At 47.0% G+C, this 23,523-nt stretch overlaps 1 long non-coding RNA gene across 2 annotated transcripts in view; it reads right to left on the reverse strand.

Moving 5' to 3' along the window:
• Positions 1-23,523, reverse strand: part of LOC139230370 (uncharacterized) — a 46,472-nt gene that overhangs the window by 3,325 nt on the left and 19,624 nt on the right. For both annotated transcript variants that reach the window (XR_011587909.1, XR_011587908.1), the window contains exon 3: positions 3,231-3,338. This is a non-coding gene — a long non-coding RNA (uncharacterized lncRNA). The remainder of the gene's footprint in view (positions 1-3,230; positions 3,339-23,523) is intronic.

Raw genomic sequence — 23,523 nt, forward strand, 5'->3', positions numbered from 1 at the left:
ACGTTCTTGCTATTGAGGGAGTGCAGCGAAGGTTCACCAGACTGATTCCAGGGATGGTTGGGCTGTCATATGAGGAGAGACTGGATAAACTGGCGTTTAGAAGGATGAGAGGGGATCTCATAGAAACATATAAGATTCTGACGGGACTGAACAGGTTAGATGCGGGAAGAATGTTCTCGATGTTGGGGAAGTCCAGAACCAGGGGACAGTCTTAGGATAAGGGATAGGCCATTTAGGACTGATATGAGGAGAAACTTCTTCACTTACAGAGTTGTTGACCTGTGGAATTCCTTGCCGCAGAGAGTTGTTGATGCCAGTTCATTGGATATAATCAAGAGGGAGTTAGATATGGCCCTTACAGTTAAGGGGATCAAGGGGTATGGAGAGAAAGCAGGAAAGGGGTACTGAAGGAATGATCAGCCATGATCTTATTGAATGGTGGTGCAGGGTCGAAGGGCCGAATGGCCTACTCCTGCACCTATTATCTATGTTTCCAAGTATCAGAGATGAATGAGTTGAAAAAAATCTGAAAGTGCCTAAGGGAACATCTACCTGTAACAGTGACATTAGTGGACATTCATAGGAAATCCCTTTCACCATTATTTCAGTGGAGCTGTTAACCCATTTAATTTAAACAACTTGACGCCTGCATTAAAATAGTGGACGGGGGAATGTCGTACAAATGCATTAAGTGCTCCTCTGCTAATATCATCAACTGTCAGTCCCAGACTATAATCGTCACAATGTTCTTTTTGATGCGTTTACAAAACAACAGATGACAGTTAACCCACATGAAAATCCTTGAATTGAGTCTCTCTCCCTGCAAGGCTACTCAGGGGCATCAGTCAGTGAGAGGTGTATCCCATTGAGTCAGGGGAACCTGCACATGCTATAGGGTGAGCACTTTGCATCTTGAGTACATTCCTTCTAATAAATACTTAAATTTTCTGCTGGCAAGTTAGTAGAGACAAAAATAGCTTTTGATTTGTCCTTGACTGTTACATTCTCCCCTCTGAGCAAGTGTTAATGTGACCAAGTTTTCTAAACAACATTCCAAAAAAAAAATGAAAATGCTGCAAATACTCAGCGGGTCACGCAGCATCTGTGGAGAGAGGAACAGAGTCAACATTTGATGTCGATGGCCTTTCATCAGAACTGGAAATGTTAGAAAAAACAAAAGGGAAGGTCTGTGATAGGTTGGAAGACAAGAGGGATTAGAGAGACAAAAGGGATGATGGCCCAAATTCAAATGGTAATGCCAGGAGTTGGAAAAACATTAGTCAAGTTAGGGTGTGAATGGTGGGATTATGACCAACCGCCATTAGAGAAAAAAAGAAACCGGCTCTGGGGGTGGGGAAAGGGAGCCAAAGATTGGCAGCGGTTACTCTCTGAAATTGTTGAACTCGATGTTGAGTCCAGAAGGCTGTAAAGTGCCTAAACGAAAGATGAGCTGCTGTTCCTTGAGCTGTGGAAAAAGTTAGATATGTAACAGATTTTAAGCAAGTGCAGGAGCAGGGAAAGGGGGAGGAGCGGAAAGGAAAAAAAGGGAAGGTCTATGATAGGGTGGAAATCAGAAGAGATTAAATGACAAAAGGTATGATGGTGCAAAGCAAAAGGAGATGGTAAAGGGACAAGTAAAGAATTAAAAGATGGGTCCAGAAGAGGTGTAAATGGGAATGGCAGAATCATCAACAGTTACCGTGTGAAAAATAGGGGCCGAGGTTATGGTCTAAAATTGTTGAACGCGATGTTGAGTCCAAAAGGCTGTAAAGTGTCTAACTGAAAGATGAGGTGCTGTTCCTCAAGCTTACGTTGAGCTTCATTGGAATAATGTAAGAGGCCGAGGACAGGGAGGTCAGAATAGTAATGGACAGGCAACCGGAAGATTGGGGTTTCACTTATGGGCTGAACGGAGATTCTACCAAGTGGTCACCTAATTGGCATTTTTTTCTTCCCAATGTAGAGAAGATTGCAGCGTGAGCAGCGAATACAGTATACTACAGTGAAAGAAGTACAAGTAAATCGCTGTCTCACCTGGAAGGAGTGTTTGGGGCCCTGGACAGTGGGAAGGGAGGAGGTAAAAGGGCAGGTGTTGTATCTCCTCCACTTGCATGGGAAGGTGCCGTGGGAAGGGGAGTGGGTGTTGCACGTGATTTGAGGAGTGGACCAGGATGTTATGGAGGGAGCGGTTCCTTCGGAATGATGAAAGGGAAGGGGAAGATGTGTTTGGTGGTGGGATCATGCTGGTGGTGACGGATGTGCCGGAGGATGATCTGTTGAGTGTAGAGGCTGTGGGGTGAAAGGTGAGGACAAGGGGAACCCTGCCGTGGTTCTGAGAAGGAGGGGAAGGGGTGAGAGCAGAAGTTCAGGAAATGGAACAGACACGGTCAAGGGCCATGTTAACCACAGTAGAGTGATATCCTCGGTTGAGGAAAAAGGAAGACATATCGGAAGCAGTAGTATGGAAGGTGGTATCATCAGAACAGATGCGACAGAGATGGAGAAACTGGGAGAATGGAATAGAATCCTTACAGGAAGTGGGATGAGAGGAAGTGTAGTCCAGGTAGTTGTAGGAGTCAGTGGGCTTATGTGGATTTTTGTTGATAGCCTATCCCCAGAAATGGAGACAAAGATTAGAGGAAGGAAAGGAAAGAGTTGGAGATGAACCATATGAAGGTGAGGCAAGGGTGGAAATTGGAAGCAAAGTGAATGACATTTTCTAGAACAGGGAGAGAGCAGAAAACTGCACCAATACAGTCATCAATGTACCGGAAAAAGAGATGAGAGAGAGGACCTGAGCAGGACTGGAACAAAGAATGCATCACATATCCGACGAAAAGGTAGGTATAACCCATGCAGGTTCCCATAGCAACAGCTTTAATTTGGAGGAAGTGAGTCAAAAGGAGAAGTTGTTCAATGTGGAAACAAGTTCAGCCAGGCAGAGGAGGGTGGTTGTGGATGGGAAGTGGTTGGGCCTCTGTTCAAGGAAGAAGCGGAGCGCCCTCAGGCCGTCCTGGTGGGGGATGGAGGTGTCGAGGGATTGGATGTCCATGGTGAAAAGGAGATGGTTGGGGCCAGGAATTTAGAAACTGTTGAAGTGGCAGAGGGCATCGCAAGTGTCGCGGATGTAGGTGGGAAGAGATTGGACAAGGGAAGAAAAAAAGTCAGGGAAACTGCTGTGTCATTTATGTTCATATTTTAAGATAAAAACCTAGGTGATTCCTACTTACTTATTTTACCAGTTTTTTTGTAGCACAGTTCATCCTTGGGACAGGTGATTGTTTCAAATTTGCAATCCAAAGGACTTAAACCATGTTGGTAGCAATCCAGACTAGTACCTGTTTGTTAAGAGCATAGAAGAAATTGTTTTTAACTTAATTGTCAGCACCCAGCTTTTAATTGTTTCAAGGCAAAGTTCTTTATTCAAATTATATTCACCAATGTTCAACTTGACTTGTAACATAAAATATTACAAATTATATTTAGTACATGAGCAGCAACAGGTTTATTGATGAGCTTAGTGAGCACTGAACAGATGTTAAATAAAGCAACCTGAGGCTTTACTAAGAAATATTCACTCACCACACTAAGGAATACATTTTCATGATGTAAAATAGCTGAAGTATATAAACTGGTGAGGAATCAATTTTTAAAAATTCTCTGCAAAATTGCATTATTATTTAAGGAACGAATGCATGAATTGCAACAGTTGTACATTCCTTTTTGGCGCAAAAACACAAAAGGAAAACTGGCCCAACCATGGCTAACAAAAGAAATTATGGATGGTATTAGATCCAAAGAGGAGTTATACAAAGTTGCCAGAAAAAGTAGCAAGCCTGAGGATTGGGAGCAGTTTAGAATTCAGCAAAAAAGTACCAAGAGATTGATTAAGAGGGGAAAAATAGAGTATGAGAGTAAACTTGCAAGGAACATAAAAACTGACATACATTCTACAAGTATGTAAAAAGAAAAAGATTACTGAAGACAAATATAGGTCCTTTACAGTCATAAATGGGAGAATTTATAATGGGGAACAAGGAAATGGCAGGACAATTAAATAAATATTTCGGTTCTGTTTTCACGGAAGAGGACATAAATAACGTCCCAGAAATGCTAGGGAACCAAGGGCCTAGTGAGCAAGAGGAATGAAAGGAAATTATTAGTAAGAAAATAGTGCTGGAGAAACTAATGGGACTGAAAGCCGATAAATCCCCAGGGCCTGATAATCTGCATCCCAGAGTACTAAAAGAGGTAGCCATGGAAATAGTGGATGCGTACCAGTCATTGAAAGCAAACATGCAGGTGCAGCAAGCAGTTAGGAAGGCAAATGGTATGTTGTCCTTCATTGCAAGAGGATTTGAGAACAGGAGCAAGGATGTCTTACTACAGTTATACAGGGCCTTGGTGAGACCGCACCTGGAGTATTGTGTGCTGCTTTGGTCTCCTTACCTACGAAAGGATATACTTGCCATGGAGGGAGTGCAGTGAAGATTCACCAGGCTGATTCCTGGGATGGCAGGACTGTCGTATGAGGAGAGATTGGGTCGACTAGGCCTGTATTCACTAGAGTTTAGAAAAATGAGAGGCGATCTCATTGAAACGTATAAAATTCTGACTGGGTTGGATAGACTGGATGCTGGGAGGATGTTTCCCCTGGCTAGGAAGTCTAGAACAAGGGGTCACAGTCTCAGGATACGGGGTAGGAAATTTAGGACCGAGATGAGGAGAATTTTTTTCACTCAGAAGGTGGTGAACCTGTGGAATTCTGTATCACAGAAGGCTGTGGAGGCCAAGTCACTGAATATATTTAAGAGGGAGATAAATAGATTTCTAGGCACAAACGACATCAAGGGGTATGGGGAAAAAACGTTTGATGTATGGCGTTGAGATAGAGGATCAGCCATGATTATATTGAATGGCGGTGCAGGCTCGAAGGGCCGAATGGCCTACTACTGCTCCTATTTTCTATGTTTCTACCGAGGAAAACTGTTAAATGAATAATGATTTTATCAAGTACTTTTATTCACTTAACCATTCAACTCTTTTATCCGTTTTAACTGCTGCATCGAATTTGGCATGAAGCTAATAATGAGATGCAAGCTGGATTGCAATTACACTTTAATAATGGTCAGACAGTTGTGATGGATAGCTTAAAAGTGTATTTATGGTATTTGCTTAATTAAATTGTACACATTATACCATCTTTTTTAAAAAAAGGCTGTGATACATCAAACTGTTTAACGATTCGACTCTGGGAACTTTTAGGCCATGTCAGAATCACAATTACTTTCACCTTACCAATTGCTTTCATGGCCTCGCCTCTCCCTATCTCTGTAATCTCTATCAGTCTCACAGCCCCACAAGATGTCTGCGCTCCTCAAATTCTGCCCTCTTGAGCATCCCTGGTTAAAACTGCTCAACTATTAGTGGCCGTGCCTTCAGCTGCCTGGGCCCTAAGCTCGGGATCTCCTTCCCTAAACCTCTCTGCCTCACTGTCCTCCTTTAAGATGCTCCTTAAAACCTATCGCTTTTGGTTATCTGCCGTAATTTCTTTTTATTTGTTTTGTCTTAAACAATCCTGTGAAGCGCCTTGGGACGTTTTAGTATGTTAAAGGCGCTATGTAAATAAAAGTTGTTGTTGTTATTACCAGCAATGAAAAAACCTTCTTCTTTAGAGGTGGCTTTTCCATTAGTCACAGAGATAGACCTGAGGTCAATTTTAACCTAACTCGCCAGGTGGGAAGTCGACGGGATCAGGTCAAACACTGGATTTATACCCACCATCCGATATTACTGTCCACTGACTTGAACGGAGAGTAAAATCAGGCGGAGTGTAAAACCAGTGCTACACCAGGTCCTGTCAGTTTCCCGACAGGCGAGATAGGTTAAAATTGCCCTCTGTTATCTGCCACAGGTTGTTGTCAAAGGATTTGTGTGCTGCTAAACGTGGTTAAGTTATATGCATCACAAGGCTTGAGCATTTGCACCTGATGCGGTATTGACAAGTAAACATAAATACTTATCACATTGATTGCCAAATGTGTTTGCGCCCAAACACACAAATCCAGACTTTCACAGTTCATTTCAACATTTTATTCATTTAACAGTTATTTATTTAACAGGGGCAGCTCTCATTAGAAAAGATAGAAAAGGGGTTTGCACATGGAGATTTTATTCTCTAAAATGTTTTATTCTGTGAGTTCGGGAAAGTCCGAGAGTGGGACAGTCTGAGAGCGGGAGAGTTCATGAGTTCGGGAGAGTCCATGAGTTCAGGAGGTCCGAGAGGTCGGTGAGTTCGGGAGGCCAGGAGTCTGAGAGTTTGGGACGCCACAGAGGTCGGTGAGTTTGGGAGGCCACAGAGGTCGGTGAGTTCGAGAGGCCACAGAGGTCGGTGAGTTCGGGAGGCCACAGAGGTCGGTGAGTTCGGGAGGCCACAGAGGTCGGTGAGTTCGAGAGGCCAGGGGTCCGAGAGTTCGGGAGGCCACAGAGGTCGGTGAGTTCGAGAGACCACAGAGGTCGGTGAGTTCGAGAGGCCAGGGGTCCGAGAGTTCGAGAGGCCACAGAGGTCGGTGAGTTCGGGAGGCCAGGGGTCCGAGAGTTCGGGAGGCCACAGAGGTCGGTGAGTTCGAGAGACCACAGGGGTCGGTGAGTTCGAGAGGCCAGGGGTCCGAGAGTTCGAGAGGCCACAGAGGTCGGTGAGTTCGAGAGGCCAGGGGTCCGAGAGTTCGGGAGGCCACAGAGGTCGGTGAGTTCGAGAGACCACAGGGGTCGGTGAGTTCGGGAGGCCACAGAGGTCGGTGAGTTCGAGAGACCACAGGGGTCGGTGAGTTCGGGAGGCCACAGGGGTCGGTGAGTTTGGGAGGCCACAGAGGTCGGTGAGTTCGGGAGGCCAGGGGTCCGAGAGTTTGGGAGGCCACAGAGGTCGGTGAGTTCGAGAGACCACAGGGGTCGGTGAGTTCGAGAGACCACAGGGGTCGGTGAGTTCGGGAGGCCACAGAGGTCGGTGAGTTCGGGAGGCCACAGAGGTCGATGAGTTCGGGAGGTCACAGAGGTCGATGAGTTTGGGAGGTCACAGAGGTCGGTGAGTTTGGGAGGCCACAGAGGTCGGTGAGTTCGAGAGGCCACAGAGGTCGGTGAGTTCGGGAGGCCAGGGGTCCGAGAGTTTGGGAGGCCACAGAGGTCGGTGAGTTCGAGAGGCCACAGAGGTCGGTGAGTTCGGGAGGCCAGGGGTCCGAGAGTTTGGGAGGCCACAGAGGTCGGTGAGTTCGAGAGGCAACGAGTCCGAGAGTTCGGGAGGCCACAGAGGTCGGTGAGTTCGAGAGGCCAGGGGTCCGAGAGTTCGGGAGGCCACAGAGGTCGGTGAGTTCGGGAGACCACAGAGGTCGGTGAGTTCGGGAGGCCACAGAGGTCAGTGAGTTCGAGAGGCCACAGAGGTCGGTGAGTTCGAGAGGCCACAGAGGTCGGTGAGTTCGAGAGGCCACAGAGGTCGGTGAGTTCGGGAGGCCACAGAGGTCGGTGAGTTCGGGAGGCCACAGAGGTCAGTGAGTTCGAGAGGCAACGAGTCCAAGAGTTTGGGAGGCCATAGAGGTCGGTGAGTTCGAGAGGCCACAGAGGTCGGTGAGTTCGAGAGGCCAGGGGTTGGTGAGTTCGGGAGGCCACAGAGGTCGGTGAGTTTGGGAGGCCACAGAGGTCGGTGAGTTCGGGAGGCCAGGAGTCCGAGAGTTTGGGAGGCTACAGAGGTCGGTGAGTTCGAGAGGCCACAGAGGTCGGTGAGTTCGGGAGGCCACAGAGGTCGGTGAGTTCGGGAGGCCACAGAGGTCGGTGAGTTCGAGAGGCCACAGAGGTCAGTGAGTTCGGGAGGCCACAGAAGTCGGTGAGTTCGGGAGGCCAGGGGTCCGAGAGTTTGGGAGGCCACAGAGGTCGGTGAGTTCGAGAGGCAACGAGTCCGAGAGTTCGGGAGGCCATAGAGGTCGGTGAGTTCGAGAGGCAACGAGTCCAAGAGTTCGGGAGGCCACAGAGGTCGGTGAGTTCGAGAGGCCACAGGGGTCGGTGAGTTCGGGAGGCCACAGAGGTCGGTGAGTTCGGGAGGCCACAGGGGTCGGTGAGTTCGGGAGGACAGGAGTCCGATAATTTGGGAAGACACAGAGGTCGGTGAGGCCACAGAGGTCGGTGTTTTTGGGAGGCCACAGAGGTCAGTGAATTCGGGAGGCCAGGAGTCCGAGAGTTTGGGAAGCCACAGAGGTCGGTGAGGCCACAGAAGTCAGTGAGTTCGTAAGTATCTCTCTTTTCTCTATTTATTTTGAATTAGAATTTAAACTAGATAAGTCTAACTAGAGAGATGGCAGGGCAGCTCAGTCCCGTGGAGTGCACAACCTGCGGCATGTGGGAAGTCCTCGACACTTCGCGCGGCCTAGACAACCGTGTGTGCAGGAGGTGTCTCCAGCTTCAACTACTCGAGCTCTGTGTTTCGGAGCTTGAGCAGATGCTGGAGTCAATAAGGTGCATCCGCGAGGCTGAGAGCTATGTGGATAGCACGTTTCAGGAGGTGGTCACCCCGCAGCTTAAAGGCGTGCAGGCAGAGGGGAAGTGGATGACCACCAGATGAAGTAAGAATGCTAGACAGGTAGTGCAGGAGTACCCCCGTGAGTCCATCTCGACTTCAAACCGATACTCACTTCTGAGTATCGGTGAGGGTGATGGTGCCTCTGGGGAGTGCAGCCAGAGCCAATTCCAAGGCACCACGGGTGGCTCAGCTGCACAGGGGGGAGGGACGAAGAATAAAAGGGCTCTAGTGATAGGGGAACAGACAGCATTTCTGCGGCCATAGACGTGACTCCCGAATGGTATGGTGCCTCCCTGGTGCCAGGGTCAAGGATGTCACAGAGCGGATGCAAGGCATTCTGGGGGGTCAGGGTAAATAGCTAGAGGTCGTGGTCAATATCGGGACCAACGACATAGATAAAAAGAGGGATGAGGTCCTACAGGCAGAATTCAGGGAGCTAGGAAGAAAATTAATGGGTAGGATTTCATAGGTAGTAATCTCCGGGTTACTACCGGTGCCATGTGAGGATGAACACGTGGCTGGAGAGTTGGTGTAGGAGGGAGGGCTTTAAATTCTTGAGGCATTGGGACCGCTTCTGGAGGCGATGGGACCTGTACAAACCGGACGGGTTGCACCTCAACAGCACCGGGACCAATATCCTCATGGAGAGTTTTGCTAGTGCTGTTGGAGAGAGTTTAAACTAGCTTGGCAGGGGGATGGGAACCCAAGTACAAATTCAATAGGGAAGGAAGTAAAGCAGATATTGGATAGCAAGAATTTAGAAAGCGAATTTGTAAGACAGAGGAAACAAGGCTTAGCAAGTAGTAATCAAGGAGGTCTTCTTGTGCTAAATGATATATACTTTAATGCAAGGAGGATGAGCTAAGAACATAAGCAGGTTGAAGGGGTATTAGTGGGTGAGCACTTGGGTGCCAGTGACCATAATTCAGTCAGATTCAAGTTAATTATGGATAAGGACAAGGATAGGCCTAGAATAAAAGTCCCAAATTGGGGAAATGCTAATTTTGCTAAGTTAAGGAGTGATTTGGAAACAGCTACTTGTGGGTAAATCAGTGTCGGAACAGAGGGAGGCATTCAAGGAGGAGATCTGGAAGGCTCAGGCCAAACCTGAGCCCTTAAAGAAAAAGATTGGGAATAAAAATTCTGGAACCCCCTGGATGTCTAGGGACTTACAGGTGAGGATACAAAAAAAAAGGGAAGCTTATGTCATATACCAATGGCTAAATACTATAGGATCTTTAGAGGAATATAAAAAGTTAAGAGGCAAGATTAAAAAGGATATTAGGAATGCTAAGAGAAAGCAGGAAAAAACCTTGACTAGTAAAATTAAGGAAAATCCTAAAATGTTCTATAAATATATTAAGAGTAAGAGGATAACTAAAGAAAGGGTAGGGCCTATTGGAGACCATGAGGGTAATCTTTGTGTGGAGGCGGGAGATGTTGGTATGGTTCTTAATGAATACTTTGCATCTGTTTTCACAAAGGAAAGGGGCAATGCAGATACTGCTATCGAGGAGGAGTGTGATATTCTGGGTGAAATAAATATAGTGAGAGAGGAAGTATTAAGGGGTTTAGCAGCTTTGAAAGTAGATAAGTCTTCAGGCCTGGATGAAATGTATCCCAGGCTGTTGAACGAAGAAAAAGAGGAAATAGCAGAGGCCTTGACCATAATTTTCCAGTCCTCTTTGGATTTGGGCATGGTGCCAGAGGATTGGAGGACTTCTAATGTAGTACCCTTGTTTAAGAATGGAGAAAGCGATAGGCCGAGTAATTACAGGCCTCAGATGGTGGGAAAATTATTGGAAAAAGTCCTGAAAGATGGGATAAATCTACATTTGGAAAGGCAAGGATTAATTAGGGACAGTCAACACAGATCGTGTTTGACTAACCTGATTGAATTTTTTGAGGAGGTAACCACGAGAGTCGATGAGGGTATTGCATACAATGTAGTGTATATGGACTTTAGCAAAGCTTTTGATAAAAGGTCCCACATGGTAGACTGGTCATGAAGGTTAAAGCCCATGGGATCCAGGGCAAGTAGCAAGATGGATCCAAAATTGGCTTAGAGGTAGGAAGCAAAGGGTAATGGTTGATGGATGTTTTTGTGACTGGAAGGATGTTTCCAGTGGGGTTCAGTACTGGGTCCCTTGCTTTTTGTGGTATATATCAACAATTTAGATTTGATTATAGGGAGTATGATTAAGAAGTTTGCAGACGACACTAAAATTGGCTGTGTGGTTGATAATGAAGAGGAAAGTCATGGGCGACAGGAGGATATCAATCTACTGGTCAGGTGGGCAGAGCAGTTGCAAATGGAATTTAATTCAGAGAAGTGTGAGGTGATGCACTTTGGGAAGGCTAATAAGGAAAGGGTATACACATTAAGCGGTAGGCCACTTTATAGTGTAGATGAACAAAGGGACCTTGGAGTGTTTGTCCACAGCTCTCTGAAAGTAGCAGGCCAGGTGGATAAGGTGGTTAAGAAGGCATACGGAATGCTTGCCTTTATTGACTGAGGCATAGATTATAAAAGCAGGGAGGTCATGCTTAAATTGTATAATACTTTGGTTAGGCCACAGCTGGAGTACTGCATGCAGGTCTGGTCACCGTATTATGGGAAAGACGTGATTGCACTAGAGGGTGCAGAGGAGATTTACTAGGATGCTGCCTGGAATGGAGAATCTTAGTTATGAGGACAGATTGAACAGTCCAATACGGGAATTACAGTCTCTGTCACAGGTGGGACAGACAGCGGTTGAAGGAAAGGCTGGGTGAGGAGTCTGGTTTGCAGCATGCTCCTTCCGCTGTTTGCGCTTGCTTTCTGCATGTTCTCGGCGACGAGGCTCGAGCTGTTCAACGCCCTCCCGGATGCGCTTCCTCCACTTCGGGCGGTCTTGGGCCAGGGATTTCCAGATGTCGGTGGGGATGTTGCACTTTATCAAGGAGGTTTTGAGGTTGTCCTCTGCCCACCTGGGGCTCGCTTGCCATGTAGGCTGTTCACAGTTAAGACTATGGGAGGTAGTCGGAAAGTGGAGACTTTGAGCAGCTTCAATCAGCTGTTCACACTGTGCATCCCTGCCAGTTCTCGCCATGATGATTGATAGCGGCAGGCACCATGCAGTATTTTAAATGAAGGACGTTCCTTGGCAGCTCTGTCTGAGTTTTTGTATGATTTTCAGCTGCAGGCTGCACGCGGGGAACGAAAGTTAAGAACACAGCAGCAAAACCAAAAGTGAAGACGGATTCCTATAAATGGGCAGCTTTGATCTGGTAAGTACTGAACTGTACGAAATAGCCGATGCGCTTAATACGGTTTAAGCAGTGCCTTTGTAATTGGCGCCTATGGTGATGACAAATGGTTAGCGCTGTTTGCGCGATATGGGCTGAAATCCGGGATAAGTGTAGTCGGTGGACTGTACTTGCAGAAGAATTCCCGTACATTCATAATATACTGAGATATAAATAACAAATGGCAAAGAGAGGAAAAAAAACTTGTTAAGGACTTGTTTAGTAGTTGCAAATATCTATGCTTGTTAAAATCTTTTGCGTTTGTGGTTTTCTTATCATGGACTAATAATCCAGAGAATGTGAGGCCAAATCTCACCATGGCAGTTTGAGAATTTGAATGCAGTTTTAAAAAAAATTGGAAATAAAAAGCTGGCATCAGTAAAAATCAGACTGTCGTAAAATGCAACTGGTTCACTAATGTCCTTTGGAGAAGGAAACCAGCCATTCTCACCTAGTCTGGCCTATATGTGACTCCAGACCCACAGCAATGTGCTTCATCTTAACTGCCCCTCTGATGTGGTACATGAATGTCGGTCTTGCCAGCGACGCCCACATCTCGAGAATAAATGAAAACATTTCAGACCAGATATTTTCTGATAGTGTTCATTTGGAGCTGCAGCTCTATGATAAATTGTACAGTATAGTATTTTTGGTGCTGGCCAAATGGATATTCTCAGCACAGTATAGCACTTGTGCCAGATTCTGCAAGGAGCTCTGTAAATCACCCATTCTGAATGATTACTTCCTGAGGATATTAGCAACATGTCCTCTCCAAACAGAGTTAACCGAAGTAAAGTTAACAACTTTGGACATTATTGAGATTGAAGTTGTAGACAGACTAAAATTGCTTAAAATAAACAAATCACTGGGCCTAGATGGGATTTATCCATGAGTGCTAAAAGAAACCAAAGCAGTTTTATGAAGCACTGAAAACTATTATGAGGGAGTCACTAGACACTGGGGTGGTATCAATTACATGCTTCTATTCAAAAAAGGATATAAAATAGACACTAGCATCTACAGACTCATCGGTGGAATTGATCATTGGGAGTTCACCTGATGTGGATTCAGAGGGGGAAATCATGCCTGACCACCATCTTCGCCCTCTTTGAAGAAATAACATCCCAAGTAGACTTTGGAAAGCCCTATGACAAAGTATGCCGAGACTTCCAAGTATATTTGGCAAAGTTCTTCATAGGGCTAGAAATTCATCTCGGACGGTGGCGGACGAATTTCTAGCCCTATTATGAAAGGTATAAAGCAATTAATTTGTTAAGATGAGATAGGTCATTATAGTGGAAGTACCATATGATGCCTCAGGGTTCCCAGAATAGGGAAAATAAACTGGACAAGCGATTGTAAAGTAAAACCTACTAGAAGTGGGAAACATAATGATCAAGGAAACGTTGAGCGCAGCAAAATAGTGAGAATAGATCATTTTAAAAGAAAATCAAAAGGGAAAGAAAGATCAATTGAAGTTAACTAGTATTATATTCAATCCTGAGAATTGTGAGGTACTGCATTTGGGGAGGGCTAACAAGGCAAGGGAAAACATCATAAATAGTAGGATACTGAGAAGTGTAGAGGAACAAAGGGGCCTTGGAGTGCAGGTCCACAGATCCTTGAAGGTAGCAGGCCAGGTAAATATGGTAGTTAAGAAGACATGTGGAATACTTGCCTTTATTAGTCGAGGCATAGAACACAAGAGCGGGGGGGAGGGGGGGTGTTATGCTTGAATTGTACTGCAAGAAAAATGAAGGGAACAGCACCAACCCTTGTTTGACCTTACAAAGGCCTTTGACACCGTCAACTGCGAGGGACTATGGAGCGTCCTCCTCCGTTTCGGCTGCCCCCAAATGTTTGTCACCATCCTCCACCTGCTCCACGATGACATGCAAGTCATGATCTGCCAACGAATCCATTACAGACCCAATCCACGTCCGGACCAGGGTCAAGCAGGGCTGCATCATCGCGCCAACCCGCTTCTCGATCTTCCTCGCTGCAATGCTCTACCTCACACTCAACAAGCTGGAGTGGAACTAAACTACAGAACCAGTGGAAACCTGTACAACCTTCGTCGTCTCCAGGCCAGATCCAAGACCGTCCCAACCTCTGTCGTCGAACTACAGTACGCGAACGACGCTTGCGTCTGCGCACATACAGAGACTGAACTCCAAGTCATAGTCAACATCTTCACTGAGGCGTACGAAAGCATGGGCCTTACACTAAACATCTGTAAGACAAAGGTCCTCCACCAACCTGACCCCGCCACACAATACTGCCTCCAGTCATCAAGATCCACGGTGTGGTCCTGGACAACATGGACCACTTTCCATCGCTTGGCAAGGGCAGACTTCAACAACGAGGTTCAACACCGCCTCCAGTGCGCCAGCGCAGCCTTCGGCCACCTGAGGAAGAGAGTGTCAAAGATCAGGCCCTCAAATCTGCCACCAAGCTCACTACAGGGCTGTAGTGATACCCGCCCTCCTGTATGGCTCAGAGTCGTGGACCATATATAGTAGACAACTCAAATCGCTGGAGAAATACCACCAAAGATGTCTCCGCAAGATCCTGCAAATCCCCTGGGAGGACAGATGCACTAATGTTAGCGTCCTCGATCAGGCCAACATCCCCAGCATCGAAGCACTGATGACACTCGACCAGCTCCGTTGTTCCCAAAGCAAGCGTTCTACTTGGAACTCCTATACGGCAAGTGGGCCCCAGGTGAGCAGAGGAAATGTTTGAAGGACACCCTCAAAGCCTCCTTTATAAAATGCAACATCTCCATCGACACCTGGGAGTCCCTGGCCAAAGACCGCCCTAAGAGGAGGAAGGGCATCCAGGAAGGCACTGAGCATCTCGAGTCTCTTTGCCAAGAACATACAGAAAACAAGCGCAGGCAGCGGAAGGAGCGTATGGCAAACCAGTCCCACCCACCCTTTCCTTCAACGACTGTCTGTCCCACCTGTGACAGAGACTGTAATTCCCGTATTGGACTGTTCAGTCACCGAAGAACTCACTTTTAGAGTGGAAGCAAGTCTTCCTCGATTTCGAGGGACTGCCTATGATGATGATGATAAAACACTAGTTCGGCCACAACTGGAGTACTGCGTGCAGTTCTGGTCACCACATTACAGGAAAGATGTGATTGCACTAGAGAAGGTACAGAGGAGATTTACGAGGATGTTGCCTGGACTGGAGAATTTTAGCTATGAGAAAAATTTGGATAGGTTGGGGTTGTTTTCTTTGGAACAGAAGAGGCTGAGGGGAGACCACATTGAGGTGTATAGAAATATGAAGGGTCTAGATATAGTGGATAGGAAGGACCTATTTCCCTTAGCAGAGGGGTCAACAACCCAGGGAATAGATTTAAAGTATTTAGTGGTTTTAGAGCGGATTTGAGGGGACATTTTTTCACCCGGAGGGTGGTGGGGGTCTGGAACTCACTGCCTGAAAGGGTGGTAGAGGCAGAAACCCTCACAACATTTAAAAAGTACTTGGATATACACTTGAAGTGCAGTAACCTACAAGGCTACGGCCCAAGAGCTGGAATGTGGGATTAGGCTGGATAGCTCTTTGTCGGCCGGCTCGGACACGATGGACCGAAATGGCCTCCTTCCGTGCTGTAAATTTCTATGATTCTATGATTTAGGTAAATGATCTGGACTCAGAATCTCAATGCACTGTGGTCAAATTTGCTGTTGATAGTAAACTGGGAGGGGCCATGGATTTGTAGGAAGCAGCTCAAAAAATGACAGAGCTGAATTAATTAAGTATATGGGCAGATAAATAGTGTTATATCTTGAATAAAGAAGCTGACCAGATACTGTAAGCTCAAAGTAATGTGTGACCATAGTCCTTTATTACAGGTCTCCAGAGTGCCTTTCCAGCCTGTGAGGCCTCCTTATGTACAGGTGCTCCCAAGGGATTGTTGGATCCCTTGGGACTCCAGGGAATTAGCCCACTGGTGCTTAAACAAGGTATTTACAGGTTTACATATATAACAACACTGCCCCCCCCCCCCCGCCTCAAAGTCAATAGTGTAACTATTTACAATGTGAGCCGATCTGGGGCCTTCCTTGCCCTGGTTGATCATCTCGGTGCAAATGCTGGTTTTGGTGAGTCATTTGTTGGGCCCTCGCTGGGCTGCTGCGCAGCTGGCCTTGCCGGGCTGCTGGGTGTGGTGAGTCCTGCTGGGCTGCTGGAGGTGATGAGTTCTGCTTCGTGGTCAACCGCTGGGTCAGTTGCCACTTGTGTGTGTGTTGGGGGGGGTGTCGAAAAAGGTAGGGTCGAATGTGGGTTGTTCTGGATAATCCGTGAATCTGAGTTTGGTTTGGTCCAAGTGTTTTCTGCAGGTGAGTCCATTTGAAAGTTTGACCAGAAACACCCTACTCCCCTCTTTTGCCACGACAATGCCGGGAAGCCATTTGGGACCTAGTCCATAGTTCAACACAAATACAGGATCATTAATCTCAATTCCGCGTGACATATTTGCGCGATCATGATGTGTATTCTGTTGAAGCGTCTGCTCAGTTCGCGATCAGGGTGGACTAACGAGATCCTTGTCTTAAGTGCCCTTTTCATGAGCAGTTCAGCGGGAGGAACCCAGTGAGTGAGTGGGGTCTTGTGCGGTAACTAAGCAGGACTCGGGATAGGCGAGTCTGCAGTGAGCCTTCAGTTACCCTCTTCAGGCCTTGCTTGTTTGCACTGCTCGCTCTGCCTGACCATTGGACGCTGGTTTAAACGGGGCAGATGTGACATGTTTGATCCCATTGCGGGTCATGAACTCGGCACTGGTGAAGCACGGCCCATTGTCACTCACAAGGACATCAGGCAGGCCGTACGTGGCAAACATGGCCCGCAGGCTTTCAATGGTGGCAGCGGACGTGCTTATAGAAACATAGAAAATAGGTGCAGGAGTAGGCCATTCGGCCCTTCGAGCCTGCACCACCATTCGATAAGATCATGGCTGATCATTCCCTCAGCACCCCTTTCCTGCTTTCTCTCCATACCCCTTGATCCCTTTAGCCGTAAGGGCCATATCTCACTCCCTCTTGAATATATCCAATGAACTGGCATCAACAACTCTCTGTGGCAGGGAATTCCACAGGTTAACAACTCTCTGAGTGAAGACGTTTCTCCTCATCTCAGTCCTAAATGGCCTACCCCTTATCCTAAGACTGTCCCCCCTGATTCTGGACTTCCCCAACATCGGGAACAATCTACCCGCATCAGAATCTTGCATGTTTCTTTGAGATCCCCTCATCCTTCCAAACTCCAATGTATAAAAGCCCAGTTGATCCAGTCTCGCCCCATATGTCAGTCCGGCCATCCCGGGAATCAGTCTGGTGAACCTTCGCTGCACTCCCTCAATAGCAAGAACAGCCTTCCTCAGATAGGGAGACCAAAATTGAACACAATATTCCAGGTGAGGCCTCACCAAGGCCCTGTACAACTGCAGTAAGACCTCCCTGCTCCTATACTCAAATCCCCTAGCTATGAAGGCCAACATACCATTTGCCGCCTTTACTGCCTGCTGCAACTTTATGCCAACTTTCAATAACTGATGAACCATGACACCCAGGTCTCATTGCACCTTCCCTTTTCCTAATCTGCCACCATTCAGATAATATTCTGCCTTCGCGTTTTTGCCCCCAAAGTGGATAACTTCACATTTATCCACATTATACTGCATCTGCCATGCATTTGCCCACTCACCTAACCTGTCCAAGTCACCCTGCAGCCTCTTAGCGTCCCCCTCACAGCTCACACCGCCACCTAGTTTAGTGTCATCTGCAAACTTGGAGATATTACAATCAATTCCTTCATCAAAATCATTGATGTATATTGTAAAGAGCTGGGGTCCCAGCACTGAGCCCTGCGACACTCCACTAGTCACTGCCTGCCATTCTGAAAAGGACCCATTTATCCCTCTGCTTCCTCTCTGCCAACCAGTTCTCTATCCACGTCAGTATATTACCCCTAATACCATGTTCTTTGATTTTGCACACCAATCTCTTGTGTGGGACCTTGTCAAAAGCCTTTTGAAAGTCCAAATACACCACATCCACTGGTTCTCCCTTGTCCACTCTACTAGTTACATCCTCAAAAAGTTCCAGAAGATTTGTCAAGCATGATTTCCCATTCATAAATCCATGCTGACTTGGACCGATCCTGTCACTGCTTTTCAAATGCGCTGCTATTTCTTCCTTAATAATTGATTCCAACATCTTCCCCACCACTGATGTCAGGCTAACCGGTCTATAATTACGCGTTTTCTCTCTCCCTCCTTTCTTAAAAAGTAGTGTTACATTAGTTACCCTCCTGTCCATAGGAACTGATCCAGAGTCGATAGACTGTTGGAAAATGATCACCAATGCATCCACTATTTCTAGGGTCACTTCCTTAAGTACTCTGGGATGCAGACTATCAGGCCCCGGGGATTTATCGGCCTTCAATCCCATCAATTTCCCTAACACAATTTCCTGCCTAATAAGGATATCCTTCAGTTCCTCCTTCTCACACTAGACCCTCGGTCCCCTAGTACTTTCAGAAGATTATTTGTGTCCTCCTTCGTGAAGACAGAACCAAAGTATTTGTTCAATTGGTCTGCCATTTCTTTGTTCCCCATTATAAATTCACCTGAATCCGACTGCAAGGGACCTAAGTTTGTCTTCACTAATCTTTTTCTCTTCACATATCTATAGAAGCTTTTGCAGTCAGTTTGTCAGTTTTTATGTTCCCGGCAAGCGTCTTCTCGTACTCTATTTTCCCCCTCTTAATTAAACCCTTTGTGCTGAATTCTAAATTTTTCCCAGTTCTCAGGTTTGCTGCTTTTTCTGGCCAATTTACATGCCTCTTCCTTGGATTTAACACTATCCTACATTTCCCTTATTAGCCACGGTTGAGCCACCTTCCCCGTTTTATTTTTACTCCAGACAGGGATATACAATTGCTGAAGTTCATCCATGTGATCTTTAAATGGTTGCCATTGCCTATCCACCGTCAACCCTTTAAGTATAATTTGCCAGTCTACTCTAGCCAATTCACGCCTCAAACCATCGAAGTTACCTTTCCTTCAGTTCAGGACCCTAGTCTCTGAATTAACTGTGTCACTCTCCATCCTAATAAAGAATTCTACCATGTTATGGTCACTCTTCCCCAAGGGGTCTCGCACAACAAGATTGCTAATTAGTCCTTTCTCATTGCACATCACCCAGTCTAGGATGCCCAGCTCCCTGGTTGGTTCCTCGACATATTGGTCCAGAAAACCATCAATAAGACACTCCAGGAAATCCTCCTCCCCTCTATTGCTATCAGTTTGGTTAGCCCAATCAATATGTAGATTAAAGTCACCCATGATAACTGCTGTACCTTTATTGCATGCATCCCTTATTTCTTATTTGATGCTGTCCCCAACCTTACTACTCCTGCTGGTGGTCTGCACACAACTCCCACCATCGTTTTCTGCCCCTTGGTATTCCGTAGCTCCACCCATACAGATTCCACATCATCCAAGCTAATGTCCTTTCTTACTTTTGCATTAATTTCCTCTTTAACTAGCAATGCCACCCCGCCTCCTTTTCCTTTGTGTCTATCCTTCCTGAATGTTGAATACCCCTGGATGTTGAGTTCCCAGCCTTGGTCACCCTGAAGCCATGTCTCCGTGATGCCAATTACATCATACCCGTTAACTGCTATCTGCGCAGTTAATTCATCCACCTTATTCCGAATACTCCTCGCATTGAGGCACAGAGCTTTTAGGCTTGTCTTTCCAACACACTTTGCCCCTTTAGAATTTTGCTGTAATGTGGCCCTTTTTGCTTTTTGTGTTAGGTTTCTCTGCCCTCCACTTTTACTTTTCCTCTTTCTATCTTTTGCTTCTGCCCCCATTCTACTTCCCTCTGTCTCCCTGCATAGGTCCCCATCCCCCTGCCATATTAGTTTAACTCCTCCCCAACAGCACTAGCAAACACTCCCCCTGGGACATTGGTTCCGGTCCTGCCCAGGTGCAGACCATACGGTTTGTACTGGTCCCACCTCCCCCAGAACCGGTTCCAATGTCCCAGGAATTTGAATCCCTCCCTGCTGCATCACTCCTCAAGCCACATATTCCTCTGAGCTATTCTGCGATTCCTACTCTGACTAGCACGTGGCACTGGTAGCAATCCTGAGATTACTACTTTTGAGGTCCTACTTTTTAATTTGGCTCCAAGCTCCCTAAGTTCTTCTCGTAGGACCTCATCTTGTTTTTTTTACCAATATCGTTGGTACCTATATGCATCATGAAAACTGGCTGTTCACCCTCCCTTTTCAGAATGTCCTGCACCCGCTCCGAAACATCCTTGACCCGTGCACCAGGGAGGCAACATACCATCCTGGAGTCTCGGTTGCGGCCGCAGAAACGTCTATCTATTCCCCTTACAATTGAATCCCCTCTCACTATAGCTCTCCCACTCTTTTTCCTCACCTCCTGTGCAGCAGAGCCACCCACGGTGTCATGAACTTGGCTGCTGCTGTCCTCCACTGGTGAGTCATCCCCCTCAAAAGTACCCAAAGCGGTGTAGCTGTTTTGTAGGGGGATGACCGCAGGGGACCCCTGTACTACCTTCCTTCCACTGCTCTTCCTGTTGGTCATCCATTCCCTATCTGCCGGAGTAACCTTTTCCTGCGGTAAGACCAACTCACTAAACCTGCTATTCACATCAGACTGATTCCCGGGATGGCGGGACTGACATATCAAAAAAAAATTGATCAACTGAGCTTCTAAATACTGGAGTTCAGAAGAATGAGAGGGGATCTCATAGAAACGTTTAAAATTCTGACGGGCTTAGACAGGTTAGATGCAGGAAGAATGTTCCCAATGTTGGGGCAGTCCAGAACCAGGGGTCACAGTCTAAGGATAAGGGGTAAGCCATTTAGGACCAAGATGAGGAGAAACCTCTTCACCCAGAGAATGGTGAACCTGTGGAATTCTCTACCACAGAAAGCTGTTGAGGCCAATTCACTAAATATATTTAAAAAAGAGTTAGATGTAGTCCTTACTACTAGGGGGATCAAGGGGTATGGTGAGAAAGCAGGAATGGGGTACTGAAGTTGCATGTTCAGCCATGAACTCATTGAATGGTGGTGCAGGCTCGAAGGGCCGAATGGCCTACTCCTGCACCTATTTTCTATGTTTCTATGTTTCTATTCTCAGCATCGTGCATGTTCCAGAGTGAATCCACCCGCAGCTCCACTGCCGCAATGCGGTCCTTCAGGAGCTGCAGCCGGATACACTTCCCACACACGTAGTTGTCAGGGACACCGGAAGCATCCCTGACTTCCCACATAGTACAGGAGGAGCATAACATGTGTCCGAGTTGTCCTGCCATGACTTAACCCCCAGATAAATTTAAATTGGCATCAACAATGCTAAAGGCTACTTACTGATATAGAAAAGAAAAAGAAAAACTACTTACCAATCTCCAGCCAATCACTTACCCCCTTGGCTGTGACGTCACCTTTCGATTTCTTTCTACTTCTTTTTTGCCTTCTCACCCTGCTGCAGCTGAACCAGCTCGCCTTTATATGCCTCACCAACGCTGCTGCACCGCCTCTCCGACTGCCGCCGATCCCCGGACTCCCGCTGGGCCTTTATAGGCCTCACCAACGCTGCTGCTCCGCCTCTCCGACTGCCGCCGATCCCCAGACTCCCGCTGGGTCTTTATAGGCCTCACCAACGCTGCTGCTCCGCCTCTCCGACTGCCGACATTATCTCACATTCAATCCATTTGGAGTACGCATCTACGACCACAATCAACATTTTTCCCAAGAATGGGCTGGATAGTCGACATGGACCCTGGACCAAGGCTTGGAGGGCCAGGACCATAAACTTAGTGGCGCCTCCCTGGGTGCGTTGCTTAACTGTGAACATTTGTACACGCAGGACTCTAAGTCTGCATCGATACCGGGCCACCACATGTTCGATCTGGCTATCGTTTTCATCATTACAATGCCTGTGTGGGTACTGTGGAGATCACTAATGAAAGTGTCCCTGCCCTTTTTTGGTAACCATTACCCGATTACCCCATAGGAGGCAGTCTGCCTGTATGAACATTTCATCTTGGCGCCGCTGGTACGGCTTTATTTCTTCCTGCATCTCTAACGGGACACTCGACCAACTCCCGTGGAGCACACAATTTTTTTACTAAGGACATTAAGGGGCCCTGGCTCATTCAGGTTCTAATCTGTCGGGCGGTAACAGGTGATTGCTCACTCTCGAATGCTTCCATTACCATAACTAAATCTGCGGGCTGTGTCATCTCCACCCCTATGGTGGACAATGGCACCCTACTGAGAGCATCGGCACAGTTTTCTGTGCCTGGCCTGTGGTGGATGGTGTAGTTGTATTCGGACAACGTGAGTGCCCATCTCGGGATGCGGGCCAATGCATTCGTATATATCCCCTTACTTTCAGAAAAGAGAGATATAAGCGGCTTATGGTTGGTTTCCAATTCAAATTTGAGCCCAAACAGATATTGATGCATTTTCTTTACCCCATAAACACATGCTAATGCTTCTTTTTCGATCATGCTGTAGGCCCTCTCAGCCTTAGACTGACTTCTGGATGCATAAGCAACTGGTTGCAAATTCCCAAATTCATTAGCTTATTGCAATATACACCCGACACCGTATGACGACGCATCACATGCTAGTACCAAACGCTTACATGGATCTTACAACACAAGCAATTTGTTTGAGTATAACAGTTTTCTAGCTTTCTCAAAGGAATTTTCTTGGCTTTTAACCCATACCCATTCATTTCCTTTATGCAGCAAAGAGTGCAGTGGTTCTAACAACGTGCTAAGACCTGGTAAGAAGTTACCAAAGTAGTTCAGGAGTCCTAGAAACGACCGCAGCTCTGTCACGTTCTGTTCTTGATTACCTCCGTCTTCGAATCAGTGGGCCCGATACTGTCCGCCGCGATTCTTCACTTCAGGAACTCCACTTCAGGTGCCAGGAAAATGCACGTCGAGCGTTTTAACCTGAGCTCCACATGATTAAATCGACTAAGAACCTCCTCCAGGTTCTACAAGTGCCCGACGGTGTCCCGACCTGTAACCAAGATGTCGTCCTGGAAGACCACGGTGCGCGGGACCGACTTCAGCAAGCTTTCCACGTTCGTCTGGAATATCGCCACGGCTGATCGAATCCCAAACGGGCATCTGTTGTAAATGTAGAGACCTTTGTGCGTAGTGAGGCCCTTCGATGATTCCTCCAGCTCCTGCGTCATGTAGGCCGAGGTCAAGTCCAGCTGCATGAACGTTTTTCCTCCTGCCAGCATCACAAATAGGTCCTCTGCTTTTGGTAGTGGGTATTGATCCTGCAGGGAGAAATGATAGTTACTTTCTAATCACCACAGATTCTGTCGGTGCCGTCTTCCTTGAGAACTGGAACAATCGGACTGGCCCACTTGTTGAATTCGATTGGCGAAATGATGCCCTCTCCTTGCAGCCGGTCCAGCTCGATCTCCACCCTCTCTCTCATCAAGTATGGTACCACTCTCGCCTTGTGATGGATGGGTCGCACCCCCGGAATCAAGTGAATCTGCACGTTTGCTCCTTGGAACTTCCCGATGCCCGGTTCGAACAGTGAGGGGAACTTGCTTAAGACCTGGGCACATGAAGTGT

Source organism: Pristiophorus japonicus, chromosome 19 (genome assembly GCF_044704955.1).
Source record: "Pristiophorus japonicus isolate sPriJap1 chromosome 19, sPriJap1.hap1, whole genome shotgun sequence".
In the NCBI taxonomy this organism is placed as follows: Eukaryota; Metazoa; Chordata; class Chondrichthyes; family Pristiophoridae; genus Pristiophorus; species Pristiophorus japonicus.